Source organism: Anas platyrhynchos, chromosome 2 (genome assembly GCF_047663525.1).
Source record: "Anas platyrhynchos isolate ZD024472 breed Pekin duck chromosome 2, IASCAAS_PekinDuck_T2T, whole genome shotgun sequence".
Lineage (NCBI taxonomy): Eukaryota > Metazoa > Chordata > Aves > Anseriformes > Anatidae > Anas > Anas platyrhynchos.
The window spans coordinates 150,906,673-150,924,724 of NC_092588.1; the positions used below are offsets into that span (position 1 = coordinate 150,906,673).

At 38.6% G+C, this 18,052-nt stretch overlaps 1 long non-coding RNA gene across 1 annotated transcript in view; it reads right to left on the minus strand.

Annotated features, from left to right (window-relative positions):
- LOC140001763 (uncharacterized) overlaps positions 1-17,754 on the minus strand; it is a 67,169-nt gene extending 49,415 nt beyond the window's left edge. The window contains exon 1 of the long non-coding RNA XR_011807292.1: positions 17,621-17,754. This is a non-coding gene — a long non-coding RNA (uncharacterized lncRNA). The remainder of the gene's footprint in view (positions 1-17,620) is intronic.
- Positions 17,755-18,052: the final 298 nt, after the last annotated feature.

An 18,052-nucleotide genomic window follows, 5' to 3' on the forward strand; every position in this document is an offset into this window, starting at 1 on the left:
TATTTTGTGTGTTTTTAATGGGGTATTTAATAGGTAACAGCAAAGTTTTGCTCATCATTCTGGCATAACCAAATGGACAATATGATAATTATACTTTCTTTTCTCTCTTTTTTTTTTCTTTCTTTTCTTTTTCCTAGCAGATAGTTGATGCTTTACTGCTTGCCAACAGTGAAACAATCAGTAAAGCTACATCTTGATGCTGCAGCCCAAAGGAGGAGCTAGATCTGCAGTGCTGACTGATAGACGGAAGTTTAGTTGATTTCCTTGGGACTTGGAACACTGAACAAACACAAGATCATCATCAAGGACTGAAGGCCAACCACACGACTTGTCCAGGAGAAAAAAAGAATGGGTTCGAGGCACTTTTTGACACTTGAACTGAATTATGGGCATCACAAAGAACTATCCAGTGGAGAAACACAGCTCTGCATAGATATTATGGCATGCAGAGTGGTTGAAGAGACAAAGAAAGGGTTGACGTTAGCTTTTCCCACCTTCCAGTACACCCAACACCTTGCTCAACAGTAGTCTTAGGAGAGATAGGGAGGCCCAGGTGGGCTGTGTTGTTCTCTGCCTAAGGACAGTAGGCTAGTGCTGAGATGGGCCTTCTGGTCTATCTGATCCCTGGTTGGGAAGGGGACAAGTGCTATTGTGTGTTGCTGAGATAACACCTGACTATGGTTGTAGTGGGACCTGCAGCAATTTTAGCCTACCGATGTGTCATTTTTGAGGAAAGTAATGGAAAATCCAGGCAAGCTGTTGCTTTCTTTGGCTGAGGGACTGCTTCTCAAGATCCTTCTTCACGCTCAAAGGCAAATATGTGATAATATCATTATCATCATGGTTTTGGGTTTTGTGAAGGTTTATATCCATCATTCCCTGTATTGGGAAATCTCATCCCTGACTTAGACTGGCAGTATTTGTTTTCTACTGTCCCTGAGGGCCAGAATGATATTTAGCTGTGAAAACTGCCAAGGCACCTTCAGTACGGAGAACAAAAGCCTTGCTTTCACCTCCTGAGAAACTGCAAGCACAAAGAACTTTTTTTTTTTTTTTAATCGTCTTCTTTTTTGTAGGAAATATGTGACAAGAATCTAATGTCAGTATTTGCTGACACTTGCCTGGTGCCATCTCATAATTCCTCTTTATTAAAACAGGAAATACGCTGTGTTGGATATGTTTTACACACTCACACACACAAATGCACACAGGCTTCTCTCTCTCAATAAAGACAGTACACAGATTCATCTCCCATTTTGTACAGAGCTTTTTGTTACACCATTCTCGCAGTGTACGAAAGCTTTAATGTAAAGGTGAATCACAAATGACAAGAACACGCCTATTTTCTCATCGACTATGTGATGCATGCAAAGGTAGACATAAGTCTGTATTTTATTTGTGAGATATTTCTTCATAGTTCTCTTGCCACTATTGTCTTCAGAAAAGGGTAACCAATAGTTAACATCTTTGTGAATTTTTACTAAAATTACATTTTTGTGTACTAGTTGTTAGCTATATCTGTTCTTGGAAAGTAGCATGCCTCCTCTACAAAACAGTATTCCAATAATGCTTGTATTTCCCATCTCTGGGATGGAGAGACTATGAAAAGTATCTCTCTCCTTTTTTTTTTTTTTCTTTTTTTTCAACAAATCTTTCAAAACTACTCAGCCCCTTAATTTCATTATAAATTGGACTTGTACAAATCCTTACAAGTATGGTTGCCCTTTGACAGTTCTTCCTGCTTTAGTCTTAGAACAGCAATGGGAACAGGACTCTTGATCACAGCAGGAATGCGTTTATGATCATGCATTGCTCAAGTCTGTTTTTATTTCTCATTTTATGTAAAATGCTGCAGTAATCCCTTTAGAATTCCCCTCAGCTTAAATCTCAGAGACTGTTCAAGACTGCCTCTTAATGTCTCAAGAGCACTTCAGCTCACATAAGCCTCATATTCAACAGGTAAAGCCCACTTTGTTCTATAGAGATGGCTAAAGTAATGTAAAATTAAGGATTTAATCTTCTGTGGTAACTCAGACTGTCCTCAGTCCAACACAAAGACACTAAAAGTCTGTTAACTTTTAAGTAAGTAGAAAATTCTTTGATTGACAGTGGTCTGCTGTATTGATCCCAAAAACTATGCTACAACAAATTTTATTACAATTGGGTGAGAAGGCTTACTGCACACTTTGAGAACGCAAGAGGATTCATTTCACTATTAACAGGTTTTCTCCATTATAAACTCTAATTGACAGGATTTAAAAGCAATTAAAGTCGAGACCAAACATTTTGGACAAATTAAGAAAGGATTTTTTTTTGGTTGTCTCTTTTTTTTAAAAAAAATCTAAATTTAAACTGAAGCAGTCAAAGGAGGGACTGGGCACTTGAGAGTTCAAATGATTGGTAATTATATGAAATGGAATATAGTCTGTAGAATTTAATTCTCCTTAGGAACTACACAAAGTAGCTTAACGAATCTTCATCTTTAATGTGTTTTCTCCCATTTAGTGGCCAGATGCTTGTACAATGTACTCCACCAATTAATGGAGTATTGTAGCCTAGGCTGACATTCAAGGTGACTTAATACAAGGACAGCCAAATTTAATGTATATTTCCTCAGACACAGATCTATCTGGTACCTCAAAAAAAAAAAAAAAAAAAGCCACAAAAAAAAATCCAACTCTTCCCCTTGGTAAACCAACAGAAGATACTTTAAGATTGTATGGGCTAGTATCCTTCAATTCACTGAACAAGTTTGTCAAGAGGAACAAATGCAGCTGAGAGAAGCTTAGCAGCTGGGCATTTTGATGTTGATGTGCTGGAAGGAATTCTGTTTCAGGGGTGCTTTTCTACCTTGAACTGGGACCAAGAGTTGATATATGAATTCATGTAACGTAATGTTCTGGAAAATTTTAGTTTGTCATACCCAAAATGAAGCAGTTTGAGAGTAATTATTATTAACCTGTTCCCATTACTAGGGTTCCAATTCCTCATCAGAGGTATGGAGGACCAGTTAGGTATCTATCTCAGGATGAGTTGAATAACTCATTAGACTGCATTAAGTAGACCTTATATTAGATCTCCACTGAGCACAGTGGAAGCTTAGGTCACTCATGTAAATAAAACCACATATACCAATGTTTAGGAATCCTAATATGTGAGCTGAGTCTTACAGTGAGTGATAAATCTGCTTTAACTCTACTTTAATTTTTACACGAAAAAGACAGCCTTTGTCATCTCTCTTGCTTAGAAATTCAACATCAGATCATTTCTGACCTGACTATTTTAAATTTAACTTTTCGGAAATGTGTATCTTTGAAGAAAAGCTCTCAGATTTGTAAAATAAATATAACAGATTACAAGGTTCCGAGGCCATATCTCATTCTTCTTTTTACCTGTGTTTTGATACTTCACTGTCCAGAAGTATTCAATACGTTCCCTTCTGTCCCTACATTCATTTGATTTCTATTGCTTTTACATAATGAATTATGTCCTAAATGACCAAATTGATAAAAACAGAAGAAATTAACAGCAGTATTCACAGGCCATTTTCAGTGACATCATTGGGTGACCACAGTCTCATCTAAGCACACCTCTTCAAAAGGAGTATGGATGCAGTACAGTGGATCTCAGCCTCTCCTTTACTATACTGTTTTTGGTAAAACCCCATCTTGTCATTGAGACAAAGACCATAAGATCATCTCTTCCCCTTGCTTGGCAGTGAGACACAAACCTTATGGCAATGCTGTCATGAAAAACTCTTATGGGCATAAGTGAGACCTTACTACTAACATTGCACCACAATGACAATACAAATCCCATTCACCTTGTAAATAGAGGAAAAGTAAGACTATTTTCACTTTCTTTACTTCAGAAGACAAGGGTATTTATTATATTCAATTTTCGAATCTCACAAATGAACAGAAGCTATGACAAATAAATCATTTGACAAACTACTTACCTTCCCAAAAATAAAACCCCCAACACCTCACCTAGCTCTTCTCAGCACAATCCAAAATCAGGCACTTAGCTGTCTCAGAGCTTCAGTTTTAAATGGCTTGCTGAAAGTGTACAGACTCATAGACAATTTCATTTTGTAAATGTAGACTTTGCAAGCAGTGCCAGGATAAATATAGGGCTCTAATTACTTAAAGAAAAGGCAACTAAGAGGTGGTGAAAGTTGCTCTTCCAACATCCATCTATCTAGGTTACAGCTTTATAATGTTACCCATCACCATAACAGCTGAGTGCCTGCTGTGCAAAAGACCTCAGCAATACAGGAAAGCTAGAAAGGAAAGGCAATGCATCTGCAACATGGCCCCTAGCCCAGCTGCCATCTGACCACTCTGCCATAGGCTTGTTTAGTCTAAAGTAAATAGTTTAGCAAGACCTTTTTGAATATACATCTAGGAGAACATCAGTAACTTTACCCTACTTGAGGTCAGCGAGTGTGAAAAACTGTCTGAGGGTCCTATTAACTTGCTACTGCCTTAAAAAGTAGGATCTCAGATAAGTCTTTTGTAACTTCTCAGAAATTCAGTTTCTTATCCTCAAGATAAGAGCAGTTCTTTAGTTCATCTGGCAGCTAATGCAATATATAGGAAAAGCTTTGGGGCCAAGAATCAAAACCAAGGTCTCTGTTTAATTTCCCAAAGGCTCCATTAGTCTTGCCATATTTGCTTTTTTTCAGATCTCTCCCTCCTGCCACACACGTTCTTGAATTTTGTTCTCCTTTCACTGGTAAAAGGTTAAAAAGGAGAGGCAGAGTGTCCCATTAAGACCAGCTGGCTGATGTTAAGCCAGAGTGCTTTTGGGGATAGTGAGGGTTTGAACCCTTCTCTTGCTGATAAATGCCTGATATCCTGGTATTTGCTAAACATCCTCTGAAAGGCCAATGCTCTCAGAGGATGTAAATGATGTCGTACCTGGGATGGGATTCAGGTGTGGGAGATGGTACTTCAACGTTGTGGTCTCCATGTGAGCTCTGAGGAGTCTAGGAAACCGTTCAGCTGGCCAAATGTCTGTGACTAATTTATTAGGAGCTGATCAGCTCTCAGGGCTACATGGGCTGTGCTGATTCTACCTATCCTGACTGTAATAAACACTCTTGTATAGCTCACAGGGACACATCTGTGCTCTGGATGCCTAAAAGCATCTTCCTCCAGAGCTACATCCCACTCTTGGTTTCTGGATCATGAGCAGGTGTGAGTATGACAAAGTCTTGTCTAAGCTGAACTCATTCTCTGCTTGGACAGAAGTTGGATTTTCTACTGCTTTAGAAACTGTAAATACCCATAGAGAGTTAAGCAGATCTTCAAAACTAGAATTTAGAATTTACACCCCTCAGGGAACAAACTTAGGTGCTTTGCTCAGAAGGTTAATTTACCCAGGCATGCTGTTTAGGTACCGGGAAAAAGAAGCTTCTCTCTGCAGGACAGCTCAAAGGCAGGAACTGAAATCAACTTCTCTGAATCACCTTCTGGAAGTGCTTTTCTTTCTCTTTCAGCTGTAAAGAAAGCTCTGGAAAAATTTAGGCACTAAGATGACAGCATGAATACCTGCAGCCCAAATTACCTTACAACCAATTCTGCATGCCTAAAGTTTTCTTTCTTTCTTTCCTGTGGCCTGCGAAGTCTGCACATAAGTGCTGAAGTGCTTGTTTTGCTGTTACTGCTTATGCAGGTTGACATTCTCACCATATGAAAATCCATGTGTGTTTTACCTCTAACTAACACAGTTGGAGTAATTCCTTAGTGTCTTAGAGCTAATCACCTGTTTCTTTCTGCCGGCTGTAGCACTGGGCATTGATTTAGCTGTGGAGATGAAGCTTTCTTGATATAATTGGTAAAATTTTTAATCAATCCAATGCAAAAACCTTCTTCTTCCTACTAGAATATTCTGTTTCTCCTCTCTCCCTAGGAAATCCTATTATCTTCTGTTGTGTGTCAAAATATATCTACTAAGTATTGATATCAAGCAATTATGTGAGGCAAAATCACTCATGTACAGTATACTGGCAGAGAGAAATGACTGCATTCTGAACTACATCTCTTTGTAGCAACATGGCAAAGGCTTCAAACCTCATATGGAAATGAGCAGTGCATGTAAATTACTTTGTCTAAATGGATTTTCATTAGAAGTGGGATATAAGCAGTTCAAAAATCACTAATGTTCACTGGCAGGAGCCAAATGGCTGAGTCAACATCACTTTTAGTCTTTAGTGCCTCTTTTCTATAATGCTGAACCACTGAAATAGTCTGATCAAACTTGGCATTACAGAAAAAGCACTGTGCCAGATTAGTTAAGTCATAGACTGACTCATCCTTGGGGTATGACAAATGCTAAATGAGCTACTGATCCTCTGGATAGCTGGGTACAGCTCCCTGAGAGATTGGGACACAGACAGTAGCAGATATTAATAGCGGGTGGCTCTGTCATTTGGTTTAATTATTCTTATTTATTCTCCATAGGTTTCTCTTCACCCTTGCTGCTGATTATTTTAGCTATGGTGTAAAGTACAGAAGCCCAACACTCATAACTTAAAAAAGTAAAGAGTCATCAAGATTCTTAAAGTAATCTGGAGCAGGTCTTGGCTTTCATCTGTACATGCTACAACATTCAATATATATAAAAAAGAGGTATACCATGAGCCATGGGCAGATTTGTGCGTTGAAGAGAGAAGTTGTGCTCCACCATACATCCAAGAGCATGTCTGTTCTCTGAGCATGCATAACAGAACTGTTCCTGTCAGAGACTCAGGCTGCAGGTAGCTACTCTGAAGGCAGACTGCTTGCATAAGCATCCTGAGATCCAAAATACAGTTGTTGACCAAATACCAACATTTCAGTGCTCACTGATAGCTTTTTGAGTGTTCTCATGGATGTATGCCTCTAACTTCTGCTCGTGTGTTGTTGCAGGAAGCCATCCTGACGTGCACCTTTCTAAGGAAAAACAAAGGGACAAGAAACTTGGTGACAAGACTCCTAACAGTCTTTCTTGCTGCCTCTTTCACAATGCCTGAGTTTTCTATGTAAGTCTTAGCCTACGACTCCATGAAAGGACATGCAGCATTATGGTCTTGTGCTCTGTATTTGCTCTGCTTAAGAATTGCTTTTGATACAGTCAGCTAGATGCACTAAATAGAAAGCTGTTATTCTTCTAGTTAGATTTCAAGGCAGTTTAGCTTGCATTACTGGCCACCAGGGATGTTGTTATCAAGCTATTTGTGGGCAGAGCTGCCATAAGTAACATAACCAGGCCTGCCTCATCCAAGTTTCTTTTGACCTCTATGGTATCCAACGCTTCTAAATTTTAACAGAACATAGGAGTGCACAATTCACCTTTACAACATTACTTATATGACAGTGTATTTACTTAAAAAACACAAGTTTTGAGAGCTGACTTGCCTTAGCTTTTTGCTTATTACCTGAGTGCTACCATTCTGCTTGAACCTACCTCAGTGATGCTTGTGTGGTGCTCTCTTACTCAAAATATGTTGGGGAGATTTTTAAAATTTTAAATACAAAAGAGAAAAACACAAAAGGATGCTCTGGAGTAACTACTGAGCTATGAAATGGATGTCCCAGCCTGCAACCCAAAGACAACACATCTGCTCAGAAGCTAAGCAGGCGGTTACATAGACCATGCCAGCTTGTGATGTTCTGTTGTGCCCTGTTATGCCCTGACAGTAGATACATCTGAAAGTAAATAATAGCAGCTGAGAAGCAGTACCTGCAAGGACTTGTTAGCTGAATAGGGTCTTTGCCAGATGGTATCAAGCAGAAGCAGCAACCTTGCATCTACTACCACTGGCTTTCTCCCAGCTCAGACCAGGACTCAGGTACAGGTGCTCCTCCTGCTTTCTCAAGTCACATAGGACAGTTTAATCTGACTCTAAACTTGGTACAGCAAAAGTACAATGTCTATCAGAGTGGGGTCAGTCCGTGACTACAGCTCTCAGAGTAATAACCCAAAGGCTGAAGGGCACTTGTAGACTGTAGATAGAGGTTTGAATAACACCTCTTGTCAGCAAAAGAAATCCTTCGCTGCCCCAATCTTTGCCAAATTAATTACATAATTGTTTTAGTATTAAAATATTGGTAAGCGAGAAAAATTAGATCTGGCAAACAAGATATAATTTCAGTTCAAGAAGGCTCGCGTGCCTTTAGTGAAGGCATGTATGATGTCAAACTAATAATTTTAAGCTTAGAAACTGCTAAATTGTATGAAACACTGCTCACTTCCCCAATATGTAGAGAACGAGTCAGAACCACAAAGTCAGACAGAGCTGTTGCTACTGGTGACTCTCAAAGCAATGAAATATATCTGCTGTAGACGTTCACTTTCCAGGTCTGTTAGTCACACAGATACCACATCTTGCTTCAGCTAGCAACAAGACACGCTATACCCCATAAATTGACCAGGCATGGCTACTCATTTGACCTTAATTACCCAAGTGTTCACCCAATGCTATGCAGACAGACAACATCAGTTGACACATTGGTCCTGCTAATAGTGATACTTAGCACTCCCTACCATTTTTCATCTTCAAAGCACTTTCCAAATTTTACTTAATTAATATCTTTGAAGATGCCAAACTGTTTGCTGATATTTCACTGATAGTTTCTGCTCTTTCCAAAGCAGAGGAAAAGATGCTATTTCCTAATTAGATTTTAGTAAAGACACTACTGACTTCCCCTTCTCTTCATCTGGTTTTCAGTCTCCTTCTGTTTCCAGGAATCTGACCTTTTCCCAGTCAGCACCTGGGGGAATTATTGCTTTACTTGCCTTTTAAATTGCAGATAACAAATTGTTGCCAAAGTAAAATCTCTATTTTTTTATTTTTTTTCAGGCAAATTTAAATGTTACATCCTTAACTTTCAGAACTTCAGTCCCTTGATTAGGTTAAAGTAGAAGTGATTAATTCAAAAAGTTAAGCTCAGTACTATAATGTTTTCCATGTTATTATTTTTTTTTTTTTTAAGTTTTCTACATAGAGTTTCCTGACTTTGTGATTGTTAGAGTCTTACAAGCATTTCTCAGATGCTTGAATTATAACCCACTGTTTCAGCAGAAACTTTGGCAAATTGTCAAAATATGGATGCGATTCTGGAGTTTTCATGTTTTGATGGAGTGTCTAAAGCCACATACAGTATATAATATATCAGCACTGCTGCAGCTGTCACCATCAGAGGCGAATGGGGCTACTGGCAGAGTGTGCTCTCTGAAGCCACAAACAAGCATTTCCATTGAGGTCATGAAGCTCACAACTCTTGCACAAAACAATTTATTTGAAAAAAAAAAAAAAAAAGGAAAAAAATACAAATATGCAATGAAATTAATTGGGAAACAGCAGTTTCAAGAGATGGAAGGACAGTGCATTGCTTAGATGGTTTTACAAAGTAGACAGAGCAAGGTCTTTGGAGAGTGTTGCATTTTCCCCACTGGGCCAAAAGAAAATTGTGCCTGACACCACATTACAACATCTTCACTTGTAGAATTTTAAATGATCTAGTAATTAAGAAAAGTCTAATTTCCTTCTACCCCTTCATTTGTTTTGTTCCATTCTCTCAATTATTTCTTCTACTTCTGCTCTAGTTGCAATTTTTCTAATACATAACTCAGACAGACACAATCCTGTCCATCAGTTGTCACAGAGCTGAAATGCACACACTCATGCTGTACACACTTGTGCAAGTCTGGCTGTTATTCTTACATCTGTAATTCAACAAAAAACTGAGCTGGCTTGCATTCTGTTCAGCAAAGCACCTAAACATAAAAGTAAGGATAAGACTGAAGCTAAGTACATTGGAATTAGCAATTGGTTGTTCAATGAAAGGTTGAGATGTACGATACTCAATGATAACCTTACAAACTCTAGAAAGAAACCTCCTTCCACAAACTTTTTGAGATACAAAAAAAAAAAAAAAAAAAAAAAATCTCTCTCAGAGAGTGGTTACTTTTGCCGGCAGGAAATCCATCTGGCCTAGCTATAATAGGATGCTAAAACAGCAATAGTGAGAGAAACACTCAAATCAAAAATATGTGTTGAAAACGTGTTGAAAACAGTGTATCCTGCAGGGGATCACCGTTTACTCCTCTGGAAGTTTAGGTGAGCTTTTCTAAACGAATAAAATATTGATATCATTATTAGAAAAACAAATAAACCACAATTTGGACAATCTCGAAGTAGAAGAAAAGAGAGGAGGAAGGTCTCAAGGAGAAATAATTTTAAACCAGCCCACTTCCCCCACCAGAAGCCATTCACAGACAAAAAGCTCTCTGACAAGCTACAGACTTAAAGAACACGTACTGGAAGTCCAAGAGACAATTTGTTTAAAATAAAGAACCACAAAGCAATGGTCACTTCAAAGACTACACAGAAATGGGGAATGTTGGCCCACTCCTCTCTTTTACACTGTGGTGTTAGCAAGTTAGTGTTACACTCTCCTTCTTGTGAATTTCTTGACACAGATTATTTTGGTTCTCTAAGCAGTTTTCAGGAGCAAACTGTCCTCAGAGCTCTAGGGTTGAAACACAGTATATTTTAGTTGCAACGTGCTCTCCTACAAAATAACATATCTGTTTTGCTGTTTTTTGTTTGTTTGTTTGTTTGTTTTGTTTTTTTTTTGTTTGTTTTGTTTTGTTTTTTGGTTGGTTTTGCACAGCTGTATTTATAATTCCTCACACATATCTCAGCTCAGTTTTCATGTATGTGCTTTAGGTTTGCTCTTTCTTCTGGAAGCACCCAAGTACATCCCACTCTGGTTACAACTGGCTAATGAAAGAAGGAAAGAAGAGCTTCACTATCCCATTAGTAGCCAATAATCAAATACATATATTGTGAAGAAAAAGAGTTTTGTCAAACAAGAAACCAAAGACATATACCCCTTCAGTTTCCAAGGTATTTTCATCTCTCACCACTTTGGACACTTTCTCAAAGGTAATGGGCCACTCATAATGTTTCATTTTCTATTTGGCATACACATCTCAAGGTGAGTCTCTATTAGCTCCTGCAACTGAGATGGTTCTAAATATTTTGTTTGAAAAGGCTATTTTCACAGGATGGCTTCAAGAGTTCCTTTTTCTCTCCCTTATTTTCCAAGGATGCTCATTAGCAAATATATTATAACCATCAGAAACGTGTAAGTTTAAGTAAGAATTATGCTGGAGGCAGATTGAAAACTACCAGTGTGTGCAAAGCCATTCTGCTTTTGTAAACCCTGTTTCTGCACGTGTCTGAAGAAGGCACTACAGACTTCTGTTTCTCTAGGACTATAGCAAGTCTGGCCCACATTGGCCATGCTCTAAAACATTGATACTGTAAAGACAGAAAGGAAAAGAAAAATAAATTATTTACTTGTCTGCTGCTTACCAATTCTGCAGACTTATTTTTCTACAGGTACCTATACTGTAGCTCATTCAAAATGAAATCAGCATCTAATCCATCCATGAGTAATTTGACTTGTAGGAAATAGAGAACAAAAAAAGAGTGCTTTTAGATAAATCCTAATTAATTGCACATGCAAATGTCTTGGATGGATGTGGTCATGCAATTCAATTAGATGACTAATTATGTTGGAATTATAATACCATATTTAAATAGATAAACACACATAAAAGTGCCTGCCCAGGAGTTTGAAGCTAGAGTCTGGGAATAGAATCATTTATTGGCTCTTTAGTGCCACCTGTTGAAAACTGAAAATGCATGCAAATGAAACTGCACGCCAATTCGACGTCCATTTAGGAAGGCAATGCCCATTTGCTTGACAGGTGTGAAATAATTGTAATCTTCAAAAATTTAACAAATGTGATGGAATTATTTGAGGCAGAGTTGTCACTCTACAAAGAAAAACGTAACATACCATTGGGGATGCTGGGAAGTTGAAGCCAAGCTCTTGGGACATGTGGCATGGTCATAGTATCACATTTGCTCAAAAAATGAATTCTTTTCCCTTCTTCCCATTAAGCTTTCACAGGACATATAGCTAATAGTCATCCTGATTATAGAAACCTCCTCTTCCATGAGCAATTCCATAGTAGTACTTCTCTGCTAATTTAGAGCAAGATTACTAGTGCTTAATCACACAGGGAGTGGAGGGGCAGGCACTGAGCTCTAGTTTCTGATGACAGTGACAGGACCTGAGAGAACGACATGGTGCTGGGACAGGGGAGGGTCAGGCTGAGTGTTAGGGAAAGGTTCTGCACCCAGATGGTGGTTGGACACTGGGACAGGCTCCTCAGGGCAGTGGTGACAGCACCAAGCTGCAGAAGTTCAAGGAGTGTTTGGACACCACTCTCAGACATAGGGGATGATGTTTGGGTGGTCCAGTGTAGAGCCAGGAGCTGGACTTGATAATCCTTGTGGGTCCCTTTCAGCTATGGATATTCTGTGATGCTATGATTACTCATGTGGAGTTTTGCTGGAACCAGGCTGACTGCTTGCAGGGACCATGCTATGCAACATGAGGAGGAGAAAGTACCTGCTCTGTGGGGAGGAAACAAACAGCAACAGACTCGGTATTAGTAGCTCTGTAACTTCATTGTGCCCTGCTGGGACAACATGGTGACTGAGATGCAGACATCATAGCCAAAGTCAAAAGAGCAGATCAGAGAAAAAAGGCTCCAATTTTTTCAAAATACTACTTCTTTCATGCAATGCCGTTTCACTCTAAAAAGAGTATCCCGTTCAGGCTACATTTTCTGATGGATATTTTTTTATGATGATGTCCAACTGAATGTGAAAACTATGGTTAGGTTACAGGCTTAGGCTCTTTGTCACATACCAAATGTCTCAGTTAACAGGTTTACCAAAGAGGAAACAATGTAAAATTTTCAATTAAAGAAAACAAATCCACTTATGCAAAAAAACTTTTTATCCCATACCTTTTGGAGTACTGTGGTTTAAAACACAATGGTTTATGCCCATCATTATCCAGATTTTGAAGGAAAAGAACCTACTACCAGAGCTGGGCAGAGAAAAACAATTCTGTTTTTCAGATAACATATTATATTATTATTATTATTATTATTATTAATTTCATCTCATTCTCTATAGGAGCAAGCCCCCTCAAATCTTAAAAGATGTCAAAGGAAAGACAGCAGGCACCAGTGACACAGCTGTCTGCCTATCTAGCCAGATTAGGGCCCCTCAGGATGCCTGTGAGATAACTTGACTTGGATGACCATCTGAGGGACAACACTGAAATTCTGTTAATGACAGGCTAAAACCAGACCTTCACGGAACATCTTCATTTCACTTTATCAAATTCCCACCCACTTTCACTGCAGTACTTTGAACCAGTCTTCCCCACAACTTTGAGCTAAAGGTATTATTGAATCAGACCATTACAACTCTCTACAACATTTTTGATTTTTCTGATTGTCTTCCACTCCTGCTGAAAGACTAGGCTGCCCAGATGTTTGTCCAGGTGTCACTTTCACAAAATTGCCAAAATAATGGGTGTGTCCACCTGTTTAACTGGGCTTTCTAACATTTCTATATAGGTATTTGAAAGGATAATAAGATATAGAAACCATTCCACCCAAATGAAAGTAAACCTTTGTCTGAAAAATCAATTTTGTGATCATGAGCAACATTAAACACAATATTTTTGGCACAAAATACTTCCTGTTTCAATTTTTAATCCTTTTTAAACACTATTCTTTTCTAGTTAAACACCTGTTTAGCCTTATAGAAGCTGATGCTATAGAATTATATCCAGTCCCTATTATTCTTCCAAGTGGGAAAGAACTTCAGAGGGAAAAGTAGAATAGCTATTATGACAGTAGCACTTTATTATAGAGTATCTTTTGAAATAAAAGGTAAGTCAGTGGCTTTGGCAGATAATTATAGAGTCTTATTACACAGCAGAATATCATAAAAAAATTAAAATATTTAAAATGTCTTTCACATTTCAAATAAATGTCAGCTACATTTTACTCAGTTAATTGACTCACCAATTTAATTGAAACAGAGTTCTTTTAAATGTAAAATATGCACTCTGGGTTTCTTGCAATATTTATGTTAAAATATTGTAAATATTGCTTTCATGCATTATTTGCCTCTTGAGAAGAAGTGTTTGGAAATGATTCAACACACTTCATCTTGTTTGTCTTTGTCATGCAAAATGAGAAAAGATTTCACAGTAAAATGCTCAACTATACCATTTATTTTATTCCTCTACTGTACCAACTACACTCTATTTCTCTTCTCATATGGATTGAAAATACTCATGATTGCAGGATTAAGTACAAACATAGAGTGCACTTAAGAGGTGTTTTGTGATCACCTGCAGTGCATTTATGTTATGCCATCTACCTTTTCTCTGGAGTAAAGTAATTTGGAAAGCTTTTGTTCTTAAACTTATCTAAGCATTCCTAGGAGTAGCTTGAGACACTTAGAAAAGGCCTGATTTTCAGAAATCAAGGGTTCCCCACTTTCCAACTAGCTGGCTACTTTTAGGGAATTTCAGTTTGGATACCCAAAATTAATATGCAGTTTTAAAATTGGAGGTGTTTGTGCTTGGCTTCAAAGGGTGGAAGAACAGACAGCAATTTGCAATTTACTGCACTGTCTCTATTTCTGGGCTCCCATAGAAGAAAGTCTTAAGCTGATTTTGTAGTCTCACAACATTCAGACATTTATTTTTTTCTAAAATGAATCTTATTATATAATATGTCCTACATGCACTATCCCTGTAAATTTTTTGTGAAGAAACGTACAATGACTTACTTTAGATCATTACCCACATCCTACAGGAGCTACCAGCTTTCACTGTATCAAAAATAATTTTGCAAACATATCCAAGGGTTAGGAGGGTCTTGTCAAACATGAAGAGATGACATATCTCCAGTATTGCCCTTGGCATATGCATTCATATTCTCTTGGGTTATCGTCAACTGGTGTAATGTAGGAAAACAAAAAATTAGAACAGCAATAGGATTAAGAAAAGCAGTATGCCAAAATACCAGGAGCTCTCCCAGACTGAGGGACAACTTGTTCCACCTAAGAACTAAAATAGAAAAACTCCTCTTTTTTCTCCAATAAGAGAAGTTATTACGAAGACTTACTCTATGCTTGTCTTCGCTGCAGTGGTGCAGTAGGAGTGATTGTCATCTCTAGCAAATGAAAGGGGTGTCTCCTGCCACAGGCTTTGTGGGAGAGGCAAGGGATTGGTAGGTGGTGAGTAAACAGTATTTTGCAACACCAGTTCCTAGTGATTCACTGACTTCCAATCTTTCTCTACTTTTTTGTTCCTGGAGGACATATCTCAGGAGCAGCAACTCAGAAGATCACTTTGCACATTGTCTAAAAAGGTTTTGTTGCATGTTGACGATGCTCCTAGTATGTCAATATGGCAACAATGCTACAAGATGGCAAACTATGCCACTTCTCAACTGTGAGACTTCATCAATTTCAATTAAACTAATTATTACATTTCATCCACATATGCTATTTACTCAAGCTACCTCACCAGTTAGGGGTGAAAAGCCTGGAAAATAATTGAGTTACTGAGTAACAGAAGTTCAAGGTAAACAGGTGAATTTATTCATATTTCGTTTCACAGGTAGTAGGTTTACCTAATGCTAACTTGGACCACATCTACAAATGATGGTGATAAAAAAAACACTCCTATGTTTCAGTTGATACACATCAGAGAACTCCACTACCAAACCAAAAACCACACTCAAACATGTTCCTGGGAGAAAAGTAGGCTAAAGATATAGTCTCTCTACTTCCAGACAGGACCTGTTCATTGTGGCTGGTGAAGATGATTATCTCAGATTCAAAACCATCAGGAATAACCTTTCCAGCTGCCTGAAAGACTATGACTGTTCTTAAAAATATAGCAGCTATTGCCTATACACAGCTATTATTTTCAAAGATGGTATTAATTCAGGGAAGATAATTTTTTTGTTTATTTTATAGTTCAAGGAGTAACTTTATTACAACAATGAATGGTAGTGGCCAAGGGATAAGTTTCTATATGAGTCAAACGTTCACAAAATTACCACATTTTGAATATAGAAAATAACAGCACTATGGCAAATAAAAACAGTGACTCTCTTATTTGTCAATGGGATCCACTTTACTACCATAGGTCTTTCTACCTGATTAGTTCTTTTCTCATATTTCTTTGTACCAAATCTTTTTTGTTGTATGTGGTAAAAGCTGGCTGACATTTCTTCACTCTGACTCCAGTCCTACAGCAATCTGTAGGACAGACCATTGATACAGAAAACCCTATTCAAAAAGTGTGTTTGAAGTACCTGATGTATGTCTCTACCATTCTTCTGAAGCAGACAGTCCACTGACATGTGAACAACACGGGCAGCAATGTAATACTAGGATTTCAACAACAACTCTCTTCGAGTATTTACTCTAGATCACATTACTAACTCTACATTCATCAAAATAAGCAACTGTTTGTGTTAATACATATGTTTTTGGATTCACATACAAAGGAGCTTCCTTTCTAAACAAGACAGACTGGATTTGTGATGATAGCCTACATGAGGAGCACTACGGGGTTGATGACCTGAGATGGGCAGCAGCAACAATGCAAACCTTATCCTGCCTTCACAGCACTTCCATAGCATCGGGGCTTTCGGCTTTTAATTGAGTTAGGCACAACTGTAGCTCCATGCTTATCTTCATCATGAAACAGAAAATATTAAAAATACTACTTCTCTCCACACCGTCCCATCCCCTGCCTACACCTTTATGTTTCTCCATGCATTTGCAAGGTGACTGAGACCTTTTTTCAATTTAATGCAGAGGATTGTTCTTGATTGATACAACTTGCATACTCAGTGCTGCTTAGAGACCCCAAATCAGAGTAGGGCATTTGCCAGATACCATGCAAATGCATAGCTAGATAAGGTCTTGCGAGAGTGCTTTACTGAGTCCACAAAGAAAATCAGAGTCAGTGCAGAAGTGAACACGGATTCCCAGAGTAGCACCCCTACCATTTAGACCTGGATTGTGACTTTGCTATGGATGTTTACTTAGTTGTTTACAGAATTTCAGGATCAAAGCCTTGGATTGCTTTGGTCACAACAGTTTGGTAGTGGCCACTGTAAAATTGTGCCTCCTGAAAGAAATTGATCCTCAAAGCATAGTGAAAGGACTTGAAATAAGATGAGCATTGACGAGCCAACCATATTTCTAGGAAACACTTCCTCACTGCACGGCTGATGGAGCCCAGGCTGCCCAGAGGCTGTGGGGTCTCCTCCTTGGAGAGCTCCAAAAGTCACCTGGCCATGAGCCTGGACACCCTGCTCTGGGTGGCCCTGTTGGAGCCAGGGGTTTGGACCAGGTCATCTCCAGAGGTGCCTTCCAACCTCAGCCATTCCCAAAAGTCAACTCTTGATCTTATAATTGGAACCACTAAACTACTAGCACACACCACACCCACGAAACCCCTCTTTGCAAGCATACTTTTCCTATAATACCTTATAAGCCAGGCTAATCAACAGGACATTAAAACTGCAAAGGCATCACACTGCTTCTCTTCAATGGTAGCCAATTTGCCCAAAAAGCATGAGCGTATTTGCCTCAAAAGAGTTAATGGCATTACTTGCTGCAGCTTTTCATAGAAAGCTAACCTTGCAAGCTCACCTTGTCAATCCGAGCTGTTGTTTTATCTGCAGTGGTGAGGAGTGGGTGGAGCTGAGAGCACAGCTGAAACGTGAACTCCAGCAGATACAGACAAGAAAGTGTTTGCAGCCGCTGTCTGTTTGGTGCAAAGTTTTGGTTCATTAGCCTTGAAATGTTTCACTAACAGAATGCTTCTGGTATGCTGTAAACAAACTGTAAGTGCCCTCGCATGCAACAGCACTCTGTCAAAAATGAAAGTGGGTTATTCTGTTTTCTAAAATATTTAGAAAGTCAGTGACAAACTTTAGTAATGATCATGTTTGTGTGACTTAAATAAAAGGTTGACATTGTGGTAAAAAGCAACTCAATCTATACCTATATTTATTTTTTCCTTTTTAGTTCTCATGGTGCTATGGTTTTGTTTGTGGCTCAGAAATACATTTCTCTCTACCT